We start from the raw sequence: 27,771 nt of genomic DNA on the forward strand, positions 1-27,771 counted from the left end.
ATTCAAGAAGATGTAAACAGCGCACTTAATTCACTACTAAACATACACCTGATTCAAAAATACGTAAACAGCGCGTTGACAATAGGAAATAGACCCAATAATTTTTTTCTCAAAGGATGTTAGGGAAGGGACATTGGAGTCCGCAGGTTAAAACTGAAAGTGATCGACCGCCACAGTATACAAGAACAAGACGTCAGTGGTTGTTTTTTTTATTTAATTGCTTTGCCGTGAAATGGATCCAAAAAAAAAGCCAGCGAGTGGTGTGCGCCACTGTGAGGCATATGTCTTCAATTATCGCGCCCGTGTCTGACTGCGATAATTGAAGACATATGGGCTTTGGTGCGCGTAACAGACACCAATAGGCCATAGGCAGAGATACGCGACCGCCTATGGCCTGTTAAAAACAGCACGCACGCAAAGCCCAATCAAAATGGACCTAGGAAATGCACACGCACGAGCTGTGTGGAATTTCAAGCTCCATTTTTAAACCGCTACAAAAGGACTCTTCGCTTCGCGAGCCCTAAAAATAGTAGACCAACATCAAATCACCCGAGGCGTTTAGTGAAGCCTTTCACTTCAGCAGGCCGCCAAGTAATCCTGAGGTCACCAACCTACTGGAGCCTTTCAATACTGCTCTAACTGAAGTTTTGGATGAAACAATCCCCTATAAAAACTATAGCTCCATCAAACGTCACCCCTTTACTCCCAGGTTAACCAGGGAGCTAAAACAAGAAAAATCAAGGTGTAAGAACTTAGAAAGGCACTGGTGCAGAAGTAAGAATCCTCATGATAAGGATCTTTATAAACTAGCCTTATCCTGTTACCATCATAATATCAAAATCGCAAGACATAATTCTATTATCAATCAAATTGAACAGGCAGGTAAATCCTCTAAAGCACTTTTTAATATAGTTCAAGACTTTACTACCTCATGGGCATTTGCCCAGTCTTTCACAGGATCGCAGGAACTATGGGACTCACTGGCTAACTTTTTTCAGGAGAAAATCTCCCACATCTATGCAAAATTCACTACTCCACCTTTTTCCAGAGCAGGGCATATCAGTACTGATGAAGATGAATTAAAGGATATGCCTTATACCCTGGACAATTTTTACCTTTCACCTTGGAGGAAATTTGCAGCTCTCTGGGAACAGCCAAATCAGGCTCTCCTTTGGACATTTCCCCCCCCCCCCCCTCCCCCCAGGTAAGTCTCTATTATCCAATTGCCTTGCCCCGGCCATCCTAGATATTTTTAACTGCTCAGTAAAAATAGGCACCATCCTGGTCGAGTGGAAGGTGGCCTGTGTACGTCCTATTTTTTAAAAACCAAAATGGCTTTGGCTAATTACCGCCCCATATCTTTGCTCCCACTTCTGGGTAAACAGCTCAAAAGTCTAATCAATAAGCAACTATTAGCCTATTTAGAGTCCAATCGAATTGTGGATTCTTCACAATCTGGCTTTCGACCAGGTCACAGCAAAGAAATAGCGTTCTTAGCAGTGGCGGATTCCCTGCGTCTTAGGCTTGATGAATGAAACCCAGTCATGCCTGTGCTATTGGATCTCTCGGCAGCCTTCAATACTGTCTCTCACACTAGGATGCTGGAAAGGCTGCGAGAGATCGGTATTCAAGGCCCTGCACTCAAATGGCTTCACCACTTTCTGGCAGATACCAAACTGTCATCTTGGACCCATATTCTTCTCGCAAGACAATCTTAAACAAGGGTATCACACAGGGCTCTTGTCTGGGCCCTAATCTATTTAATACCTCACGGCTCTCCTTGCTAATATTGCAGTACGCTTTGGCTTTGAGCTATTTTCATATGAGGATGACACCCAGTTGATGTTTACATCTGAGCCCAACCTGATTGCTACAAAAAATGCTTTGCTCTTGACATGTTGGCCATCTCTGATTGGATGAATGAGAACTATCTCCAATTGAATGCAGACAAGACAGAGATTATGCTGTTTAGTAAGACTTCCTCCATCTGTACGAATGAATAGTGGCCTTGCCAACTGAGGACTACCCCTGTGCCCAAACAATCAGTGTAGAATCTTGGCATGAAATTAGACCAAACTCTAACGATGAAAGAGCACATTTTGGCCACTACTGGAGTATGTTACCATAGCGTGCGCCTTCTGTGCATAATATTTCCCTATCTTCCAAATTCTGCCAGAAGGACTCTATTCCAAGTCTTAGTAATAAGTAGAATAGACTATGGCAATGCCCTTTCGGCAGCTTCTAAAGAGACCCTAGTTGCCAAACTTCAGGTAGTCCAAAACACTTTGGTCAGGCTCATTCTAAATTGTCCTTCGGGTACTTCCTTGACCCCGCAGCTCAAGGAAGTGCACTGTCTACCGCTGAAAAAAAGGTGCTGTTTTAAGATCTGATGCCATAACTATAATGCCCTTAAAGGGAAAGGTAATAACAAATAGGACTGGCTCTAATCAGTAAGGCTGAGCCTCGAAAGCAAAACAACAAAGGGGAGATGCCAATACTGATATATTCTTTTAGCAAAATCTTTTCTCCAAAATACAGACAACAGTTTAATACCCGGAGGGGCTATTCAATAGCTGTTTATTCAAAATTATTAAAAATGAACACAATTTATACTTTAGTGCGCCATTTTGGGTTATATTCTTATTAACAATACGTAGCGTCAGGTGTTAATTCAAAACGCCGTCCTTCGTAGGAGAGCCAAGTCTAACGCCATGAAGGAGCTCGCTGCGATCACACGCCGAGTTTGACGGAACCTCTCCCGGACTCACATTACGAACTCCGCCCGGTTACCCCTCTTTGCTGCGCCTGTATTGAAGATTTGACTACAGCCACTCAGGGACACTTGCAACTCCCTGCGAGGAGCCACCACACTCCCTCAAATAATTCTTCATTGTTCATTTGACGGAGCGTTCTATGGTCCTGAAGAGAATCCTGTCATTATTAAGGATTCGAAACGCGTAGGCCGTGTTGGGTCTACTTTTGAGATCCAGGTGCCTCGTCGTTTGGCACTTGGTTTTGTTTCTATACACTCATTTAGTGTTATAAGTTTTTGATAACCAATTAACAAAAAGTGAAGTGATAGCGGTGTATTGTTTGCAACTTCTAGGAATTGCCCTATAACCTTATAGTTGACCCAACATTTTCCCAACTGGCTTACTCATTTCCAGTTTGTGTGTATTTTATGGATGTTTGAATGAAAGTGGATTGAAAGTGATATGTCTGATGAGTGATGATATGGTTGAAGTTTTTTACTGCTTTTGTGTCCTAATTTTCATTGCTGGAAAAGAATATAACCCGAAATGGCGCACTAAAGTATAAATTGTGTTCATTTTTAATAATTTAGAATAAACAGCTATTGAATAACCCCTCCGGGTATTGAACTGTTGTCTGTATTTTGGAGAAAAGATTTTGCTAAAAGAATATATCAGTATTGGCATCTCCCCTTTGTTGTTTTGCTTAAAGGGAAAGGGCCATTATATCTGAAACTAAAAATTTGAGACCTAAGATCCCTTGATAAAGCCCCGTGCATTCTTCTAACTCGTCGCAGAGAAAAAAGGCCTTTTCCTACCTTCCTCCCTATTACTGGAACAGGCTTTCTCTTCACTTTCGCACTTGGTCGAACTATTCTAAATTCAGGAAATTACTTAAAGATCATCTTTTCTAAACTCTTTTCCCCTTCACAGATTCTTGTTTCCGTTACAGTGCCGAGATGCCCCTGGGTAATTGGTGTGCTACATAAAATATAAATAACAGAACATAACCTCTTCCAAGGATCCAGGGCTTGAGGAGCACCACTTGGGAGGTCAGGACTCACTCAGGCTTGGCCCAGGTGCAGGTTCAAGATAGAGGAAGCTTTTGTGTCTTTGTGGCTCTGAAGCTGGCAAACTAGCCCTTGTGAGTCACTCTGGAGGTCCTGCAACAGAGGAAGATCCAGTCCTTGTACCCAGGCAGAAGGCAGTAGAACAGCGGAGCAACAGGGCAGCAGTCCAGCAGAGTGCCAGCACAGTCGTCACAGCAGCACAGCAGTCATTCTTCCTGGCAAAATATCCGCAGTTCCATAATTATACTGAAGGGTTGTGTCTGAGGCCCACTTTTTATACCCCGGTGCCTTCTTTCTGAAATGTGGGAGAAGTTTCCAGGCAATGTCTTTGAAGTGCATGGCATTTCTTGCCGCGCTGCCCGCCGGCTCCAAGCTGGCATCAGTGACAATGTGGGGCTGTTAGGCCCTTTATGTGGAGGTAGAGCATAAACTTTCAGTTGTAAGTGGGGTTGGGTTCAGTTCCAGCCCCATTCTGCCAGTAGATGCACATAATCAAACAAAGGAGGTTGATTGAATGAGTTACCGAAATCAGGATCTCATTGTAACAATTCTCATCTCCTCACGATAATCTTCTTGATGATTTTGGATATTGTGGAGAATTTTGATACGACAACCATCCGACTGATAGGAGTATTTTGTTTGATACTAAGAAGTTCACTCCGGTCAGCATTTTGAATCCGATGCTCTGCTTTTTGTATGATGTCTATAGGGTATCATCGTTGTAAGAATCAAGAACAGATTCTTACAACGTGTAACATGTATAATGTAATACTATTGTAATCACCAATGCTTTTTTAATTACGTTTGTGTGATATCAAACAACAAAGATTATATTCTTTTGAATCAACTTGAGTTTGAATATTTGTTTGAATACATCAAGATTTTGATTGAGAATTTTTATGTAAAATTGCTTATACTACCCACAGTGTTTTGTAGTGCACGTAGTGTTTCAAGCAACTGGTGTGCTTGATTCCTTCAGATTTATTCTTTATGTGGGACGGGCAGCCCACAGATACTGCGTAGCACACCTGAACCACTATAGTGTTTTTTCAAACTTTAGTACTAGTACGTAGAAATTGTTCATTCAGCATTATGATGTGCGCTGACAATTTCTATTTTCTTCAAGGGGTTCTAAATGCCAAGTCGAATTGGCTGTTTAAAACTGCGTTCAACCTGCAACAACAGGTCTGGGCATATTTTAAAGTGCTACTTAAGTGGGTGGCATAATAAGTGCTGCAGGCCCACTAGTAGCATTTAATTTGCAGGCAGTCAGTGTAAAATTAAGTAAATGACCCGGAGTCAGGTGCAACTGACTCAACATTCAACATGAACATTCCATCTCCATGGTGCTAATCAAAGAGCAACATGTATCCATGGAAAATACAGATTGAAAACTTACATAAATAATAATAATAAATAATCTATTTAACATAAGCACTATGGGCCATATGTAGGTAGCTAAATACCAGTTAGGCAAATTTACCGTTACCGACCAGTATTTAGGCCTTTGAGATGTAGGAGGCCAAAAATAAGGATTCGGTAAATATGAATCAGTAAATACCGATTCATCTTTACCAAATCCGAAATTACCGAATCGGTAATTACTGAATACTAATTTACCGATTTGGCAAATAAGAAATGGAAAATATGAGATCTGAGGTGTAGGTAACTTCTAAAATACCGAATTGCATGAAATTCGGTAATTAAGAGTCAGTAATTACCATGGATTAAAAGCAGGTGGTAACCCGGTGCAGGCCATAAAATAGGCCCAAAAATGCAACAGTGTGACCAGAATGGCGGCATTCTATGTGATAGCATGGCGGCTACGGCTACAGGCAGTAGGAGAGAGGATCTGGAGACGGGAGGAGCAAGTCTACAGACAGTGGATCACACTCTTTCAACTCACTTAGGCAGAGATCCATGAAAGGTACAGTCTACACCCCCACACCATCCTGGACTTGATAAGAGACCTGCACCCACTCCTGGAGCATCCCACACCAAGGGCGCACGCCATACCACCACATGTTCAGGTGCTCTGTAGCCTACACCTGTTTGCATCTGGCAGTTACCAGGGGGTGATAGCTGCGATAGGTGGGGTGTCCCAGAGCTGCCTGTCCCGTTTCTTCAGGAAGTTCCTGGAGGCCATGATGCAGAGAATGCATCATTAGATCAGCTTCCCTGACACACATGCGGAACTGCTAAAGACCAAGACTGACTTCTACCAAATGGCAAACTTCCCACATGTCATCAGCTGCATTGATGGCACACACATCCCAATCTGCCCATCTGCAGCCACAGAGTACATTTACAGGAACAGAAAGTCCACCCACTCAATAAATGTGCAGGTAATATGTGATGCCAACAACATAATCACAGACATTGTGGCCAAATTCCCAGGAAGCACCCACGACTCCTACATCCTTCAGAACAGTGGGATCTACACACGCCTGACAGCGGGAGAATTCGGAGAAGGATACCTGCTAGGTAAAACACTGTGACACACCCTGGTAGATACTGCAGATGTAGGTGTTGTTGTGCATGTGAAATATGGCTCTCGCTTTTTCACATAGGCGATAGCGCATATGCCGTCCGCTCATTCATCCTGATACCCTCCCTGAACCCATCAACCCCGAGTGAGAGACGATACAACGTTGCACAAAAATCTACACGCAACGTTGTGGAGCGCACCTTTGGGCTGTTAAAAAGCAGTTTCCGCTGCCTCCACAAAAGCGGAGGCGCAAGTCAATACTCACCCCTCATCTGCTGTAAGATCATTGCAACTTGCGCAATGTTGCACAACCTTGCTACAAAGAAAGGTACAGAAATGGAATTAAGTGATTATAAGGACCACGATGATGAATGTGTACAGCCTTAGCCCAGCACAGCAGGAGTGGCGCCAGCAACAGATGGGAGACAGAGACGGGCAGAGATCACACGCAACTATTTCTAAGAAAGTAAGGAGACACAGCCAGGTGTAGTATGTAGACAACATAGTTTAATCTGTTGGCACTACGCCAGTACACAAAGGCACTAATGTGCAAGACCAATTGTAGCCATCCATTCTGGAAGTCCTGGGTTTTTTCACCCATTCCAGGTCAGGGAGTGTGGGCAGCATAAGTTTTTGCGTCCACGCCTAGCGGTGCCGGATGACATTGGCTAGCTGTTTTCACTGGGTGTGTGGGCAGTGGCAGACCCATGGAGCCTGCTGCTCCTCCATATGTCAGTAATAGGGGGGGTTGTCATGCTGCTCCTACTGGTGCTCTCCTAGCTCTCACCCACATCCAGAGCAACAGTATGTACCGACTGAGCAGTCAGCAGCACCTCAACAGCACTTGTCCCCCTCACAAGGCCCCTGGAGACATCACTGGTGCTATGTGCCAGTCCCTCCTGCATATTTATGCATCGCCTGCATAGCAGGGAAGTGGCAGTGGCCAGGCGGTTGACTGCCCTTGTGTGTTTTTCTACCCGATGCCTCTCCTTCTGCCTTGTTGCCCTGTCCTGGTCAAGCTTGCTGCACAAGAGCAGCACAGACTGGGACATGTCCCGCATGCCCGCAGCCATCTCTCTCATGCCCACAGCCATCTCTCTACTTCCCTCCGCCATTGAGCTTATGCCCTTTTCAATGGTTGTCATATTTTCATTCAGGTGCCTCATCTGACGTTGTACCGACTGGATGGCCTTCCCCTGCATGCGCTGTACTTTAACCATGCTAGACTCCAGTCCACAGAAGACACCGGGACCCTCAGGATGTTGGGATTCGCTGCTGTCTCTGGCCCTGCGGTGTTTGGCACATGTGTGGGCCCCCTCGGCACTGGATTGCTGATTGACATTGCTGTCCTCACCAGCCACGCTTGATGTATCACCCCCCCCCCCGTGTCTCCTACTGATGACTCCATTTCCATTAGTGTGGCAACTACATGCCTCTTGCGTTTTTGGACTGCAGGTGTTGTGGCAGCCGGTGACGCAAGTAGTTCAGGTGAGGACAGAAGGGATTTATGACGGTACGACGCGGGCTATTACCATGCGTACCATTACAACACGTGTTTTGCAACGCAAGTTGTTACCATGACTTGCGCTGTAGGGTGCGGACTTAGGAATAGTTTAATTTACTATTCCAACACCAGTCCCCGTGGATAGTAGGGAAGGTGTTGGAATAGTAAATTAACTATTCCTTGTCTTTGAGTGCCCTCTAGCGCAAGTCGTGGTTACGACTTGCGTTGTAAGAGACTCGTCGTAATGGTAGCGTGGGGTAACATCCGCGTCGTAAAGGATGTTCCCCGGACAGGAGTAGAGGTGAGCCAAAATGCTCTGGGGAGGCCTGCAGCTGTGATGAAGCTGGAAGGTCTTGAAAGGATGGCTGTGCTGTTGGTGCAGCAGTTTCCTGTGTGGTATTCCCTGCCCTCGTGCTTGCCTCCTGTGTGTCTTCCCTCCATGGTGCACTGCCTTCTTTCTCCTTGGTACGCCTGCAAGATGTCTCGCCTGTGGACACAAATTCATACATTAGCTCTGTGGTCCTGCAGCCCTGCTTATACAAATAAATTCTGATCTCTGGCACACTGTCGCTATTGCCTCAGCTTGCTTATCACTGATGTGTGTCGCCTGCCTTGTTGTTTGGTGTCCTGTCTGACATGGTAGGTGTTTCAATGACTACATCTCTTATAATGCATTGCTGGTGAATATTGCAACCTGTACTGGAGTGGGGTTAACACTACCACATAGGGGAAGGGCAAAGGGAAGGGGAAGGGGAAAGGGAAGGGGATGCAGTGGGGGTGATTGCTGTGAAAGCTGTCTGCATCTCCAACACCACCAGCTCCTCGAGCTCAATCAGGGCAGGTGCCCTGTTCTTCCCTCCTCTAGTCAGGTTTGCCTGTTTGTGGAGCTCAGCCATCTTTTGCTTTGCCAAGCTCCGGAGGTCGAACCACCTCTTCTTCAGGTCGTCAATCTCCCGTGTGGTCCCTCCGATGGCATTAATCTTTGACTGTATTGCCAGCCAAATCTTTCTTTTGGCAGATTCTGCCACCAGCGGGGACTGCTTCCCAAACAAATGGTTGTGTTCCTTTACAACCTCCTCCACGAGGACTTGCAGCTCCATGGTGCTGAATTTGATGTTCCTCTTCCTCTCTGCACCTTCCCTCTCAGTGTCTTTGGTTGCCATTTTTTCACTTTCCAAGGAGTAAAGTTTTCCAGTGGCTCAAGGACTCTGCTCTGCTCTCACAGCCTCTCCAGCAGCTTCCGATTGCTTGCACCTGCATGGGTGTGGCCACTTCCTGGTTGGGTGGAGGGGTGGTTGCACCTGATTAGCTGAATCCAGTTTTTTTTCTGAATTTGAATAGCCGATTCGGTATTTACCGATTTGGTATTTACTGATTCGGAATTTACCGATTTGGCATTTACCGATTCAGAATTTACCAATCGGTGTTGGGGATTCAGTATTTATTTACCGATTTATACCGATTCAGTAATTTTGACCGATTAATTACCTACATCCCAAATACCGATTCTTATTACCGATTCGGTAAAATTAGTTAAAATTTGGTATTTAAGAAACGGTATTTGGGATTAACCTACATATGGCCCTATATTATGTACCTTCCTCCTATAATAACAAAACTATTTATTCATCACAAAGTCTTTACATTTCATGGGTTTGGTTCTGATTCTTCCTCTTCTCTTCCTGGAATGATCAAGAGATTTACTATGTATAACAGACTTTGGATCAATAAAAGAACCACCACCTAAACGAGAAGTGTTCTTGATCACAACAACCCTATTGAGGTTCCATATTCGAGAATCTTCAGTATTAAGAGCATTGGTTAAAACTTTAATCACTTTGTGAGGCCTTTGAAATAGAGCAGACATTGTACGTCCAAGAGAAGCTCGGATCATTACTAAGTAAGTAATAACTTTATTTCGATACAGTACGTATCATAAAAGCAGTACAACATCAAATAAAAACAATACAGAATATACAGTATAATGCTTTAAGATTCAAGGGATAAAAGCGTTAAAAACAAGTGTGCAGATAATAATAACCTTTTCCATATATACACCAGCATGAAATTTACTAAGTCACCAACCTTCAGCACTGTAACTTTGGCTGCTTTTCTGACATCAAATCTTTGTTTTCTTACAGCAATTTTACCTTCCTCTTTACCTTTCCAGCAATCAACTCCAGACCTATCCTCCTTTTTCAGAAACCATATCATTTACCCAGAAAGGCGCCACAAGAGTACTGGGGTGTCTTCCTTTGAGGAGATGAAAAGGAGTATATTCGATTGTGGCATGAAGTGAAAATCTATAAACTTCAACCTTTCTATTTACCTCTTTTTTCCAATCTAACCCATTCTGTTTTGCCATAGAGATGGTTTCTTTAAATACTCTAACAAAGCGTTTCACCATGCAATTTGTTTCCGGATGATAGAGTGAACATCTTCTATATTTTATTGTACATTTTTCCTAAAACTTTTCCATTTCGACAGATACAAATTGTACCCCATTGTCTGTTAATAAACAGCTAGGTAAACCTCCCCGTGCAAAAATTTCCTTTAAGAAGAAAATAACATGTTTAGAGTCAATGGATTTAGTAAGCTTGATTTCTGGCCACCTTGAATACATATCAATTAAAACAAAAACATACATATCGTCCCCTTCACTTGTGACTGGACCTAATATATCTAAAGCTAGCTCATGCAAAGGACCCTCAGGACGTTCCCTGGTGACCATAGGTTGGACCCTATGCTTAAGGCATTTTTCACTAAGAGAGCAGGGCACACACTCCATATTGGATCACTCAACCTGGAGATCAATCCCTGGCCACCAATAGCTTAGTCTCAACCTCTCTTTTGTTTTGGACATGCCCTAATGACCCTGGTGAGCCAGATCACTCAATTCTCCTCGCAAGGTCAAAGGAGGAATTAATTTCGACCCCCTGAACACAATGCCATCAAGTTCAGACAACTCATCATTAACATTCCAAAACTTGGCCAATTCTTCACCAGTCCTTTTAACCCCTTGCCTGCTGATGACGGAACCGCTCCGTCATCAGCTGTGGTGGCGCTGTGCTGATGACGGAGCGGTTCCGTCATGGCCCGCTCGGAGCGCCTGCGCGGCGGGAATTCCGCGCCTGCGCTGAGCATTCCATTGAGCGGGGCGGGCCATGACGGAACCGCTCCGTCATAAGCACAGCGCCACCGACGCTGGTGAAGGAGCGGTTCCGTCACCAGCATGCGGCCGCCCCACCCCCTTAGCACTGCGGCGAAATAGCCGCCGCAGTGAAGGGGTAAAACCACCCTTTTTTAATTAGAACACACAATTCTCTTCTTTAATGCCATCATCTTCTATTCTACAGACCCATTGATTAGCATTATCATCCTCAACAACTGAGCCATCAATATCTGTACACACAAGTCTTGACACAGTATCAGCGATACAGTTTCTCAGACCAGGCAAATACTCAACATTAAAATCATAAGCCTGATGTGCCACAACCCATTTTGAAATATGACTTGAAATGGAATCAAAACCTTTCTTGTTAAATACTTCACATAAAGGTTTATGGTCTGTTCTCACAGTAAGCATTGTACCCCATAGCAAATTGTTTTACTTCTTCATGGCCCAATGTACAACTAATGCTTCCCTCTCTATTACAGAATATCTGAGTTCTGCTCGTTTTAGACTCCTAGAGAGGAATAAGATTACATTAACTTGATTGCCCTTCTCTTGTTGAAGAACAGCTCCAAGACCTTTCATGCTGGTGTCTGTGACTAAAACAGACCTCAAGGAGGGATTGAAACTTCGCAATCTTGGTGTTTAGCCTAAATCTGCTGTAAGATTGATAAATTCCTCTTCACATTTAGGAGGCCACACAAAATCAACCCCTTTGCACAGTAATGTTCTCATATTAATGCTTTTCTCAGCAAACCTTGGTACAAATTTACTGTAGTATTCCGCCATACCAAGAAATGTCATCAACTCCTCTCTATTGGCTGGGGAAACTAATTTCTGTATGGCTTCAACCAATTCTTGTTTGGGTTCTATTCCTTTCTCTGAAATAGTGTGTCCCAGGTAGGTAATAAAAGATTTTTTTAACTGTTTAACTGTGATTTTTAATTTTTTTTATCCAGTCTGACAGTAAGATTACACTGATTGAACCTTTCAAACACTTGCTTTAAGCTAAAATCATGTTCCTCATCATTGCTTCCAAAAGTTAATACGTTATCCTGATAGATCTTAACCCCAACCAGATCTTGCAAAACCTTCTCCAAAGCCCCCTGAAAAATGGCCGCCGCCGATACCAAACCAAAAGGAAGTCTGGCAAACTTGAAGGTGCCAAATAGAGGGATAAACGCAGTGTAATCTTTAGAACACTTATCCAACAAAATCTGATGATATGCAAACTTAAGATCTACAGTGGAAAAGACCTTAGCACCTTTAAGTAACATGAGCATTTCAGAAATTTTAGGTAGTGGATACTTATCAACAACTCCTTGTTTGTTCAAAGCCCTCAAGTCCATGCATAGGCATAAACTTTTGTCAGATTTGCGTGCTGCGACTACTGGTGCCAAACATTGGGTCCCTTCAACTTCCTCTATAATCCATTCAGACTTTAATTTCTCTATCTGCTACTTCATTTCATCTTTTACTGAAGAAGGCAAGCTGCGAACTTTACTCGTAACAGGGACAGCCCCCAAAACTAATTTGATTTTACAGGTGTACCCTCGAAGGCAGCCCAGTTCACTCCTAACGACACTTGGGAAGGAAGTTTTGAGATTATCAATGTAATTCATGTTGTCACCAGGAGAATCATCTAAGTTCACCTTGAAATTTTCCTTTAATAAAATTGCAGGATCACTATTAGGATCTAACATAACCCCAAGGTCTTCTTGGTGAAGCCAACTTAATATGCTATCACTTTTGTGAGAGACATACACCTTGCCAGCAGTGAGTCTACCTTTATATTCCATCAATCCTTCAAAATACCCTAAACGTTAGACAGGTTCACCTCCATAAGCAAACGGACTGATGTCTGCTTTCATAATCTTTAACTTGTCTTTTAAACATTGAGAGTAAAACTGTTTAGATATAATAGAAATCTTTGCACCAGAATCAAAAAGCATACAAGTACCTTTCCCTTCAATCATGACTGTGTCAAAAGGTCCCTTTTTTTTATCGGAAATTTGTGAGATTATCTGCACACAATCAAAATCAGAATCAGAGTCATTTTCTGTGCACTTACTTTAATCAACCAGATTAACTCTGGTCTTGGTCTTTTTTTAGTGACAAGCACTAGTAAAATGACCAACCTTTTTACATTTTGTACACATACTCTTTAATGCAGGACACTTTTTTGTCATTGGCTTAATGACCAATAATTCCACAATGAAAGCACTTCGGTTAATACGTTTTCTGGGAAGAACGAAAACTATTCCTTTCTGAATTATGTTTAGGAATTTTCTTTATGACATTCTCTTTAGAGTTCACTTTCACTTCATGTACAACTGCACTACCATTTTTTTCTTGTTTAGTAATCATCTCAACACATTTCACAGAATGTTCTATCTGTTTGGCAATGGAAACTACTTTGGCAAGTGATGGCTCATCCTTTTGCTAAATATCGTCTCTAACTTTTTGTATGTTGCAACCAAGCATGAACTGATCTCTAATCCTCTCTTCAATTCAGGCACCAAATTTACAGGAAGAACCTAGTTTTCTCAACACAGTTATATCATTCTCAACACTATCCCCCTCATTTTGATTTCTTCTCCCAAAATGGTACCTCTCAAGAATGGTGCTTACTTTGGGTAAATAGTGTGTATCTAACTTTGAGGTGCATATTTCATATTTGTTTAAGGTGGTATTATCAATTTCAGAAAGATGATTGAAAACTTCCTGACCTTCAGATCCTAGGCAATGCAACAGTAATGCAGTTCTTCTTTCTGCACTCAGGTTAGTACCACATACCTTAGCATACCTTTCGAACACCTTCTTCCATTTTTGCCATTTTATGGGTGGATCACCCAGTGATGACAAAAAGAAAGGTGGTTTGGCAACGTTTTGCATGTTCAATATAAGTCAATGAACTATAAACTTAAGTTGAAGATAAATAGGAATAGTTTAGAATAACTTTTCGCCAGCGTAAAATTAAGTAAATGAATCCATTGAGATGACCAATGTGGAATAAATGAAATTTAATCCAGGGCATAAAATGTCCCATCCATCAGCAACCAGGAGTCAGGTGCAACTGACTCAACATTCATCATGAACATTCCATCTTCATGGTGCTAATCAAAGAGCAACATATATCCATGGAAAATATAGATTGAAAACGTACATAAATAAACTATTTAACATAAGCACTGTATTACAGTGAGCATATGGTATACCACTCTACAAAGGAGGTACGGATGCATTCAATATGCTAATTGGGTATAAGTATTTAACTATGTTTTAGGGGAGTGAGCAAAAGCACTTTAGCACTAGTTAACAGTGGGTAGGTGCAGAGAGTCCTAAGGCCAGGTAAAATAATTTCAGCAAAAGGGAGGAGGAGAGGCAAAAGGTTTGGGGGAAGACAACCTAAAGCTGGCAGGTCTAACAGCCTGCATATGCAGCAGTTGTAGCTAGCTTTGAATGATTTTTCATAAAACAAAAAAAAAAAATTCCTGGAGGGCCACTGTCGATTTGAGGTCATGCTTGGTGGCCATCTTAGAGTGGGTTTTCTTTTGTTTGAAAAAAATTATTCAAAGATGGCCGTCACGCGTGCATGTTCATGCATATTGGGCATCCTTAAATGATTTTTTTTAAACCATTGGAAAACCAGAACAACATGCCCATTTGGGAGGGTGTGGGGGAAACAAGCATTGGCAAAGACAATTGATGTCCAGGAGCAACCTATTAACGTTGTCAATACTTGTGTGACTCTTAGCTCTATAATTTGCTTTTGCTGTTTTTGCTGCTTTCTTGTAAAGGTTATTGTTTTGTATTCTTATCTGCTCTTATTTGTTTTGTGAAGTATTTTATGTATTTGTCTGTTTTTTCTTCTCTCTCAAGTGCCTGTGTTTTCTACTTCTTTCTGCCACCAATCCTGCAAGGAAGTGATATTTTTGTTACCTTACACACAATACCCAGTACCCTCCCTATTGTTGGTCCATGTATCCCTCTGAACAGTGGTGTGCATCATGCAAGGGTTGCTCTTATCATTTTCCAACTGAAAGAAGGGAAATGCAACCCGCTTTTGACAGCATATTGCATAACCAAACAGGCTGTAGATGATGCTGATATATTATTCATACATATATGATTATATATGCACATTATCCTTATTCAGCACAAACGTACATTATACTCCACAACGCTTGTCTTCCTTTTTTTTTTTTTTTTTTTTTTTCCTTTTATTTGGTGATTTACAATTGCAGATACATAAAGAAAGAGAGAACAAAGATTAAAAAAATATATATATATAAAAATGTTATACCGCGGGTTCGGTAAATATCATACACATTTCAAAGACAGAGCGACATTAAGGATAAAACATAGAAAAGAAACAACAGATGATTAAGGCAGTATAGTCCTGGTTACATGCGTTTAGCCACAATCTCTATTGTCATTGCTCCAATTTTCAATTGGTTTCCAAATCTCAATACCACGTGCTCTAGGCTTTATCCCTTTACAGGCGAAAATCGCCTTTTCTTGATTGTACATACCTAAGAGCCTAGACAGCCAGATCTGAAAGTTAGGGGGATCAACATCCTTCCATCGGGCTGTTAGTATAATTCTATATATAGCTGTGCTCAAGAAGAGTGATACTTCTTCCGCCTTAGTATGATTCAGAGTGTTATCGTATCCCAAAATATAGAGGGTGGGAGATTCGGCTACTGGATGCCCAAACACCTCCTGCCAGAACCCAGCAATCATTGTTCGCAGTGCTAGCAATTTATCACAATCATAGAGCATATGTGGTAGATTTGCCGCTGATTTGCCGCACCTTGGACACTCTGAAGTAGACCTTATCCCCCAAGCGAAAAGTTTAGCGGGAGTAAAATACAAATCATAAATAGTTTTATATAGTTGGGCTTTCAAATTAGAGGACATAAACAGCTGTGACGATAATATAAGAGACATGTCGATGTCTACATTAGGATTATTTAGTTTCCTTGACCAGCCCACTTCGGTAGATTCTAAGTCATCTTGTTGGTTTTCAAGTAATGTGTCGTAGATGATACCTATCCTAGTTGAGGATTTAGACAGAAGGTCGATTAGAGGAATATTTTCCAGACAAATATTAGCAAGTTTTGCATTTATGATTGTGTTGATTTGTATAAATTTGAATACACTGTTATTCGTGATAGCAAATTTTGATTGAAGTTGTTGAAATCTACTACCATTATTGGGAAGCATGAAGTCTCCTATTGTTGATACTCCTAAAGTTTCCCACTGTCTGGAAATAGCGTCATATATTTGAGGTGGTAGTATTGAGGAGTGCCATAATGAGATAATGAGCTTGTCTTCCTAACAATTTGTAATCAAATAATTTATAAAGGACAATAATTTTCCATATTTATCAAGCACATTGGTGAATCTTACAAAAACATTGTTGTTTACACTGACACATAACAGGCATTGGAAACAAAAATCTGTTTAGCTTTACTAGTGCCACTTCTGTTTCTGATGATGTCTTGTAAAATTGCACTGGTATGGGCAAAGTGGAATGGAATTTTTTATACTTTCAGGATGGTCATCACATTGCATTTACACTTAATGTGGTAAATATCTTAGGAGCACAGAAAATAACCTTATGTCATCTTGGAACATGATTTCCTATAGCTGTGAGTTGGCCACCATGCTGCTTGTGAAGGGCTGAATTGGTGTTCGGGAGAGAGAGAGAGAGAAGTCGGAGAGAGAGAGGACAGAGAGAGAGGGAGAGAGAGCCAGAATGTGAGAGAGAGGCAGAGAGAGAGATGGGAGTCTCAAGGAAAGAGCACAGTCATACACAATATATTCATAAAAAAGAGAAAGATGGACAGCATGAGTAAAAGAGGGTGCATGCACTGTTAGGAAGTGCTAAGTGGCAGACAGTGAAATCTCAGTACCTTGATGTCATCAGCGGAAGGGTACACAGAACAAATAAAAAATGTGGGTAAAATCTAAATGCTTTACAGGTGGGACAAGCAAAAGGAAAGGTATGAAAGCCATTAACTCAGAAGCAGGCATATGAAACAGAATAGAAAGCCATCCAGGTATGAGCAAGCGGCAGACCGAAAGCCCACTCTATGTCTATGTAGTATATTGGTTACAATGCTGTCTGCAATAGACATCTAAGGATGTGTATATCGAGATATGAAAAAAGAGTGAACACAAGCACTTCACTTGCAAACATATGAATGGAAAACACAACATGATAGACAAACACCTCAGCTCCAATCATAGCATGCATGTTCATAAGTTGTATTTGTTAGACCTGTCATCCTTAGGGTGGTCTTCACTCAAAACTTTTGCCTTCACCCCTGCTATTTTTTTGATTTTTTTTATATTGGCCTTCGGACTGTGTGCACTTTACCACTGATAGCCATTGCTAAAGTGAGTTTGCGCACTCCCTAAAAAATAGTATAAGTGGCTAACACCTGAATGGTATATTTATTTAATTATAAGTGAATAGTAAAGTGTTATACCGTATACCAAGGGCAGGTAAATTAAAGCTACTAGTGGGCTTGCAGGACATATCATGCCACCCACTTAAGCAGCCCTTTCAAATATGTTCCACGCCTTCCATTGCAAACTGCCAGCAGTTTTAAACTAACAATTTGACTTACCAAAAACTCCCTTTTTAAGTCATATAACTCATCCCTAAGGTAGGTCCTAAACATTCCCTAGGGCAGGGTGCAGTATACTTGAAAAGTTCAAGATGGACTTTTTTTTGAAAAATCTTTTTCTTAAAACAAAGAACAAGCTTCAGATACAAGCAAATCCCAGTATATATATACAATTTATGTCGAAGACACAACAGTTACCAGACATTACTGCACGCTGGTACATTTTACGCATTTCAGCACACAGCCACATTAAATTCGTCACTTAACTCTCACAGGATAACTTATACAACACACCCCAAGGACCCCATCTCAGGCCTCTATACAATGTCCAGGCCCCACATATTTTCTCCTACTTACAAGGGCATCCACGACTTTGATAGATCACCTGCTCCGCATTATGACACCAGTCCATATCACACAACCATGCTACTACTGTCGGAAACTCCGTCGTCCCCCATGCATGTGCTATGTTCCTCTTAGCGACTCCCCTGCTAAAGCTAGCCACCGCTTGGCCCACTGTGGCCATGTGATCTCTCCTGTGACGCTGAAGGTGTGCCATCTGGACTCCATTGGAACCTGCTCACCCACAACAGCCTTCATTTTGCGGGTTAAGCCTTCCAGTACTTTGAAATCCTGGGACAGGACCACAATATATGGAAGAATGACCCCTTCTCACCACAGCCCCTGGCACATAACTCAGAGCCACAACCATTAATACGGACCTGCACAATTCTCGAGGCATAAGACCTGTGAAGGTTGCGGAATTGACCAAGCCTAAAGCATGCTCTGATGGCTATTTCTCTGGGTCTCTGAAGAGCCTCCACCCAATCATCATCCTCCAAAAGACCCACACCCGATTCCCAGGCCTCCCTCAGGGAAACCAGGCCATCCGGGGAGTTGTTTACCAGTTTTTAGTAAGTAAGCGACACTGCTTTCTCAATCATGGGATCTAAGAGGAGTCTATCCTCGAGGGGGCAATATTCTGGAATCGCAGTCCCATCTTTCAAATGGCAATGGAGTGCCGAGCACAGCTGTCGGTATCTATGGAATTCCCCTTTCCCCATTTGAAAGCCCTCCCGCAGGGTATCCAAATTCACCATTTTGCCACCTTTCCATACGTCCCTGTGCATGTCAATGCTAATCAGGCTCCACATCCAAAAACCCTGTAACGATTGCACCTCTTTCAGAAAGTCCCCCTCCCATAGTGGAGTCTGTTCAGTGAGTTTCAACTCCCACCCCGTCATTTTAGTTGCTTTATGCCAATTGTTAATGACCATCTTTATGTGTGGTGGCAGATGTACAGAGCCCCGACTCCTGCGGTACAGTTCACCCAGATGGCTATGATCACCCAAGGCCAGTCTATACACTCTATGGACTGGTTTCTTAAGTGGGGAAAAACCTATCCATTGATATTGATGAGGTGAGCGGCCCAGTAGAATTTACTGATATACAAAACTGCCGGCCCCCCTTCGTACACCCCATTCTGTAGCTTCTTGAGCACAATTCTGGTACTGCCCCCCCCCCTCCCCCAATAGCAACTTGGGTAGCTCAGCCTCAATTGCTCGAAAGAACGTTACCTGGATGTGATAGAGAGTGTTCTGGACAGCGTAGAGTAAGCTCAGGAGGGCCACCATCTTAAAAAGGACTGCCCTGCCTGTAAGGGAGATCAAGAGCTCCCTCCAGTGCTCCGCATCCTCTTGTAATCTAGTAAATTGCACATGTAGATTCAATTGCGTAAACTCCTCCACAGACTTGGTTATCAGGATGCCCACGTACTTTTAAGTTTTACATGTCCTGGTAGTGAAAAACTCACAAATTGGGTTTTCACAACTGTGAGGGCTATATTTCCCAAAGGATAACATCGGGTTAATTTTATTACATGTTAATAAGTGATAACATTTGATTGGAAGCAGCGAGAAAAGTCATGTTTGGTGTCTGAGGAACTGTCATTTAAAATCCTCTTTGATGGTAAAGCAGGATTTTAGGTCACAATTTTGTAAATGCCACTTCAAAAAAGTTAGCAGTTTCCTGCCCTAACCATTTGGTGTCTGAAACCTGTTCCTGGGTCAAATGACTAGGTGTGGGTGGCAGTTGGCTTTTAAAGAGGGACTAGGTGTGTCTGAATGGGCCATCTCAGGCAGTTTGGTGGGGCAGAGCTGTTAGAAGCCCAACTTGCACCGTAATAGGCTGTGCCTTTCTCTCACACAGAGAAATTCACAGTAGTCTTTTGAAGCTGGGATCAGAGCAGGGTGGCAAGAAATTCCAGACACAAATGTGGGGGGGGGTAGCCTCTAGAATTTTCTTCCACGTAGGCACCGGGTATAAAAAGGGGATGCATCCTTCAGTTCACTTGCTGGACTTGCTGAAGGACTCTAAGAGTACTGCCTGCTGATGCTGTCTAAATCCTGCTTTACTGCTTAAATTCTGCTCTAAGACCCCACTGCCCTGCTCCCTGAGCCCTGCACTTCTACTTCAACCTAAAACTTCTAGTGTGACTCAAAGTCCTAGTTGGCCGATTTCCTGATTAGACCCTCAGGGACAGAAAAGGGTCCAACCATCTTGAACCCACACCTGAATGAGTACTAATCCTCCAAATAGTAACCCTCAGGCCTGGTCCCTTGGATGTGGTGATGAAGGTCCCCTTTGCAATCCAAAACTATTTGAACAAAAAGTGCTTTGAGAACCAGGAGGAGACCAGGACCTACCTGCTTGTTGATCTCTCCAAAGTGCATCAGCAGCCAGGCTGGGCTGGGTGGAGTAGTGTGGCTCACTAGTTAGAGGCGGCAGACCCAGAAGCAGAGGTCGGCCCGGGACCAGGGTTCAATTCCAGACACGGCAGGGTGTTGGGCCAATGTCAGTGGGCTCGATAAATCTCTTCTCATTGCCACTCTAACCATGGGTCCCACTCAGCAACTCTGGGCAATAGCTTGCTTAATCTCCAAAAACGGCCCCATCAACGCCGGGGATGCCTGGCTTCACCTTGGGGGTGCCCAATAGAGACCATCTCACAGGGAAAGCCAGGACGGGTTCCCTAGCGTTATACAGCGCCAGGAAACCTACGGGTAGCAGTGCGCTTTACAAGCTCAAATACATTTACATTTGCATTCCTGGCAGCTCCCACTACGTTCTTCTCCACAGCAACAAATGCTGTTCAGCATCTCCTTGCAGAAGGGGTATCCGGCCTCAAGGAGCCCTTATCAGTTATAGCCTGCATCATCGTCCTGCTGGATTCTTCACCGCAACTTTGGACAGCACCTCTCTGACAATGGCGTCTCCTCCTCAGACACCACCAGCTGCCTCACTAAACTTTACCATCTCACACATTTTCATTTAACATTTCTTCTAAGTCCGAAGGCAAGTGGAGACCGAGCCCATCCCACCTTGTGCACCCGTGGTCCATCATAGTTGCATAACTTTTGACTTTGCCTCTGTCTCTCTTTGTCCATGGTTGGTGCTTTGTTTTTTAGTCGCTATTTTTCACATAAAACTTGAAAAATTCATATTTTCGGTTTTACTGATAAGATTTTTATTGCTTTGGTGTCAAATAGTTTATTAAAATGTACAGTTTATTTTCTCAATTGATTTGGGATTTTTTTGTGTGATTGCACTTTATTACAATTTGTATATTGCATAAATACTTTACACATTGCCTACAAGTTAAGCCTGACTGCTTTTGTGACAAGCTACCAGAGGATTAAGCACAGGTTAATTTAGTGACTTTTTGTGGCATACCTGGATGAGGATATTCTGACTAGGGTTTCACCTCCCTCAATCAATAACCCAATATATATATCAGTGCGGTATAATATTGTAGATGTCTTAGCATAGCAAAGTCATGAAAAGACTCAAACAGACAATACATTTAAAATTAAGCTTGCATATACATTTTGCATTATAAACGCTTTGGAAAAAAGACATGTAATCAAATTCAATGTGTTCTCTCTTCATTTTCAGGTGATTATTGATACCCAGTCTAGCCCTGGCTAACCATACCTATGTGTGTGTCTGTCACATGGAAGGGACATACACAACAAAATCATGATTAATGCCATGCCAATAGGCACCATGGGCCTCAGACTTGCACAATCTCGAAAAATAATTAAGTGCGCTGGTTGATATATGTAGGGGTGCACAATTACTGCACAACTCCAAGTCCTGCATCCTGGAGTCAGGGATAATGCAGTAATGCCATAATTTTTTCTCTGTTAAAAGCTGCACAAATTGGGAATGTACTGTTTTTGCTGACACAAATTGTGCCGCTTTTTACCTGTTGCAGCAAAATACCCATACAATAACCAATTATCCCCAAAGTTATAATCCCGATTTAGGCGTAGTTGGACTTTGTGCAAGAAGCAGAATAAGCTTTGTGGTGTAACAAAAACATGATTTCAGAGTCTCTACTGATTCACACCAGTGTGTAAGATTATTGTGGGGGTAATTCCCAGGACCTGTATTCCAAACGCTCTGGATGTGCTATAAGTTATATTACAGTGCATCAGACATTTAATCAGCGTCATGCCTACCATCATAGTCTCACAACAAAGGGACACTGACAAGAATGACATTGGAGGCTTCACTTTAAAATGGTTGCTTTAAAGATGACATTTCAACTACTGTTCTAGTTGACAAATGTGTGGTCCTGGTGAAGAGTTGGTAGCAATTATGAAATCAGTAACAATAATTGTACTCTCCTCCAGAGAGGTTAGGGAACTGAGAGTGGGACAAAGGGAGCATATTCCCTATTTTAGGTCTTGCCTACAGGTAGATTTAGCTCTCGTTTGTCAGGAGACCAATTTGTAACAATAACAATACCCAAAGTGAGCATTGGGTCAGCCCATTAATTTTCATTTGGTTGGATTTCTTGTCAATCTCATTTACTTATTAGTTGATGGCTTCTTTCCTTCCTCTCCTTGTGTTTGTCCCTTTCTTTGGAGCACAGCTTCTTTAACACTCTCTTGATTGGATAACTTGTATCTTTCTACTGCTAACATTCAAGAAAATGTTTTTTTCTTTTTCTTTGAACACTCCAAGGGAGTGCATATGTTTTCTTGCTCACTACAATATGTGATTCTTCCCCCTCACTTCCCTACCCAAAAGCTTTCTGTATTTCTCTCGCCAGTTCATCCTTTCCCATCCTTCACCCTCCCTGTCCCACTTGGCTTTTTTCGATGCTTTTCTTCCATCTATGAACAGTAAATAAAAATATTTCGAAAATACCTGCTGCAGCACCTTGACGCATATGCGCACATGTTTGGTGACACATGCCTTTGTATCTATTAATCTGTGGGCGGCCTTTACATTTTGCTTTTTTTGTTGGTTTTGCTCATGCCGTTTAGCATTATACAGAAGCAGTGACAAACCCAAAATGTCAACTAACGCATTTCAAAGGTGAGACCTATTGGCTATTCCAAAGCTTGTTATTGGGTATCTCAGTGCAAACCTTCAAATTGTGTCCTTTCTTATATGCTGAACTTTTTATTTCACAACCTATAGAAAATAATTATTTCAAAAGACCCATCGTTACTACAAGGCAGTAAATGTTATCTGCATTTGTTTACTCGAATTTGAATAATATCATCTACTTTTGTATGATCTACTAGCTTGTAATCATTCACATTTTTTTCAAGTACATCATCTGGACCTTATGCTCTTAACATCTGTTTAGGTCTGACTAAAGACGTACTTCTTGCCAGTTTAACTCACATAGCACAACACATAGCACGCAGATAAGGTCTTTGAGTCAACTCTCTTCAATTATTGACTAGTTAGGATGAAACCTCCCCAGGATTTGGCTCAATGGGGTATCATATTACATTTTGGATTGGCCCGTGATATATTTTTTTGTGCAGTTGTAATGGAAATTGGTAAACAAGGAAATAGGACTTTATTTATTTGGCATTTGGAGAAACCCGTCAGCATCCTACGTTCCTGTTGCTGCGTGCTGTCTCCCACTCCTATCCTCGCAAACCTCCCTCCAAGGCCTCCCTTGATTTTTTTTTTAAACAAACTTTATTGACGTTTTCTTGTCAGCACAAACATACACAGTGTAAAGTTCATTACACAATACTCCCCAGTGGGGTCGATGTTACAATCATGTAATGCATAGTCATGCAAAATGAAGTCTACTATACAGTGCGCTAGCCCTCCCTCTGTTTGCGAATTTTTATTAAGGTATCAAAGAACATAGGCGCAGTGGAATACCCCGAATAGGGCTGCAAATGGACACATCTGAAACCGTAAATAGAACTTAGCAGGATCCTATTCTGGATAGTCTATGATCTGGTCACAGCACATGCCCACTCAGGGAGGTTCAGCATCCTTGCACAGACCATTCCCTCCACCCCTGAGCAGTCAGATGCTTCAAGATCATTTCCCAGTAGACAGTCTACTGGGAGGGCATGGGACACAGCTACCTTCTTAGGGCCTGTCACACCTCCCCATTCCAAACTCACCAGATCCATGGGATGGAGTTTGGCTGTGCTGTCTGCGTAGGTTACCTGGTGATACACCCCAGGTATAACCAGCCCTGGAGTAACCGGCTCCTCCCGTGATCATAGGCACATTGGTTCCTGTATCTCTCAGTGCCTCAACCTCAGTTCCAATGATTTTGGGCCTCTGCCTTTACCTCTCCATGCTGGGAGGCACGGTGGCCAGGGTTGCATTATCCACCCCCCTAAGGACACTAAGGTTGCCTCTGTCAAACCCTGCTCCAACTCTGACGCAATCTCAACCCCAGCGCCTACAATAGCAACCCCCTGGGACTGCCCACCAGTGGGCGGCTTCTTTGTGCAGACAGCATCTCCTCTTTTGTTCATCTCCTCTTTTGTGTCCTTGCTGATTACAGTCAAAACACTTCTTCACCTTTGAGGAATCAAAGAACCTACAAGGCATTTGCTAATAATCGCTGGGGTTAGACATCTCAGAGGGATGTATGTTGTTACAACGCATACCTTTACAACACATACCTTTACAATGCATTTTTTACACCGCAACATCCATTACAACGCATTCCATTACAATGCATGCCATTACAACTAATTCTTTGAAACGACCTTTACAACGCATTCCACTACAACGCATACTATATTTACAACGTATACCATTACTACGCATACCATTACATTGCATGTATGGTAAGTATTGGATAGTGTAGGGGTAAAAATTACTATTCTAACTCCAGGGGGGTGCAACAGTAGGGTAAGTGTTGGATAGTGTAGGTGTAGAAATTACTATTCTAACTCCAGGGGTTGCAACAGTAGGGTAAGTATTGGATAGTGTAGGGGTAAAAATTACTATTCTAACTCCAGGGGGTGCAACAGTAGGGTAAGTGTTGTATAGTGTAGGTATGCGTTGTAATGGTATGCGTTGTAATGACTGCGTTGTAATGACATGCGTTGTAGTGGTATGCGTTGTAGTGACATGCGTTGTAATGGTTGCGTTGTAATGGCATGAGTTGTAATGGCTGTTGCATTGTAAAAGTAGTGCGTTGTAAAAGTTGCGTTGTAAGTGTTGTTTCCCGCTCAGAGTCCACTAGATACTGGCATAACTTCTCTTCTACACAATGAGTCAGGATGTGCTTCTTGAGGATTACATTGTAGAGCCTCTCATAAGTGTTTATTTGGTTACCCTCAATCCAGCCACTTAACGCCTTTTCAGAGATGTGCAAAAAGTCCAGCCAGGACTGTGTGTTCACTTTCTGAGTTCTCCCTGAACTTCATTCTGTATTGCTCTGGGGTCAAACCAAATTTCTCAACTAAGCATTTCCTCATGTGGTTGTAGGATTTGGTGCTTTCCCCCTGTAGGATCAGAAGCCTAACCCTCCCAGCTAAAGAGATCAGTTCTCACAAGAGCGAACTCTAATTCTTGGAGCCAACCCCTCTCATCTCAAGGGCCCTCTCATATGCAGTTAGCCATTTGTCAATGTTGTCTCACTCTGTGTACCTGGGCACTATTCCCTTGGGGAGTCTGAGATCAACCCCACCAGCCCTGGGCACCTCATTCTCTTCCTAATTATCTCTGCCACCATTCTTCTTGCTTTGCTTGTCCTTCCATTGTTCTATAGCTAGGCTCAGCGTTCTCTCTTCTAGAACTGGCACCCTCTGTCTTAAGGATATCCCTCTGTTCTGTGGCAAATCTAGTACTGGAAGCAATGGAAGAACTAGGTTTATCATCATCCTCCTGATTTATGTTGGAGGGGACGATATCCCACTCCTTTTGATTCTCTGGAACTGATCCTGCCCAGGTCTTAATGGACCTAATCAATGTTGCCTTCCTAATCTTGGTAGTAACAGCTATCCCCCCCTATCCCTACACTGAGCCCTAAGGTCAGTCACTGTGACTTTAATCAGGTTAGCCACAGCTAGCACCATGGTATCCACTTTGGGTTACAAAACTTTACAAAGCAAAAATAAAACACATTTTGAAAAATCAAAAAAGTGGATTAAAAATCAGGTTATTCCTAATTTTAAAACATTTAAAAATTCAAAAGTTTTGTCTTTAGTCAATTTAGAGGATTTTTAAAGATCTTAACTTCATTTACTGTATGGTGCAATTTAAACACAAGTACATATACTCACCTCTGAATACCAAATGTTGGAAAGTGGTTCATTAGTAGTAATAAGTATTGACTTACCACCAGAAATAAGGCCACAAACACAATAACAGGTTCAGACAAGGTCTCAATAAATGATTCCCTTGCTCAACCCTTAGTAGCCGGCAATGAGCAGGCAGGCGCAACTTAGAAGACAGGTGCGTAAAGGATGTAAAAACACCAAATATGAAATAAGTAAGACACAACATACAATAAAAATCCAACTCCAATTTATAAAATTAGACTATATTTTTATGAACAAATGGGCATCAAAATGACAAAAATCCAATGTAGGAAACCAGAGATATGACATTTCAAAGAATAAACACTTTATAATCCTTAAAAAAATATAGAGCCACTTTGGGACAGATGGTCACTCTTGACCCAGACAAAGTCAGCGTTTGAGGCTGACCACGATAGAGCCCTGGCCAGCTACACTAAGAACGAGGTCTCTTACAAAATCTTACTTTCAGACTTAGAAACTTTTCAGGAGGATTTTTCTCTCGATGTTGAGCGATAGCCTACAGTAGGCAGATTTTTGATGCAACATCGTTGGATTGCTTCTATGCGAGGCCTAAGTCAAATCCTGAAAGTCTGGGGCTATCGGCAAGACAAACCTAAAATCCAGGCCGGGTCATGGTTGAAGGTAGCCAGCTAACCCTGGGCGTAGGGGGCATAGTGGGGCTACGTGGAGTGCCACAGAGTTTAAAACAAATTACGCACACTCTGCATAGCTTCGCCCCACAAGCTTCCCACCCACTCTATTAACAATTGTTATACAAACTTGAAAAAACAATATAAATCATTAAAAACGCCTTACTGAGCTGCGGCGTTCCGGGGCTGTCCTCTTCCTCCATTGTGACTTCTTGATGACAACAGCGCATGCGCGGGTGTCCGCGCATATGCAGTTGTCATCCAGAAGTCGCGATGCAGGAAGAGGGTAGCCTTGAGATGCTCCAGCTCAGGTGAGGAGTTTTTATTTACTTTATATTTTTTTTTAAGCTTCTATAACAATTGTTAACAGGGCAGGTGGGAGGTGGGGTCTGGTCAACACCGCCCCGCTACGGAGTGTGCGGAGTATGGCCTACTCCACAGAGCGCGGAGTAGGCAAAACTCTGCACACTCCGCGGGCAGAGCTCTCCGCCCACCATTATAGCCAACTTGACTCTCGACATTGAGTCAGTCACCCTATGGAGCTTTTTCCCAAACCTGCTCCAAACTTCTGGAACTTCTTCCTAAAGTTCCTCTTGAGGGTTCAATGTGTCCAAAATACAAATCCAATGATCTGAAATCTCCTAGATGGTCCTTGGAATGTTTAAACTACTGTTCCCACAATGCACCCGGCCAAATCCTTATCCCCTTCTCTGCTAGGCCTTTTCCCGCCCTGTGCCAAGCCTTTTTGGGGCCCTGTAACCTTTTGACCACATAAGGTATCCACACCAAATGTGCGTATTTTTCTTCCAACATCATGGGGAGTCTAAAGGTACCCAGGGTTTGTGGATTCCCCTGGAGGGGACCCAGAAATTAGCCAAAATACAGCGACATATATTTTTTTT

Source organism: Lissotriton vulgaris, chromosome 1_2, assembly GCF_964263255.1.
Source record: "Lissotriton vulgaris chromosome 1_2, aLisVul1.2, whole genome shotgun sequence".
Lineage (NCBI taxonomy): Eukaryota > Metazoa > Chordata > Amphibia > Caudata > Salamandridae > Lissotriton > Lissotriton vulgaris.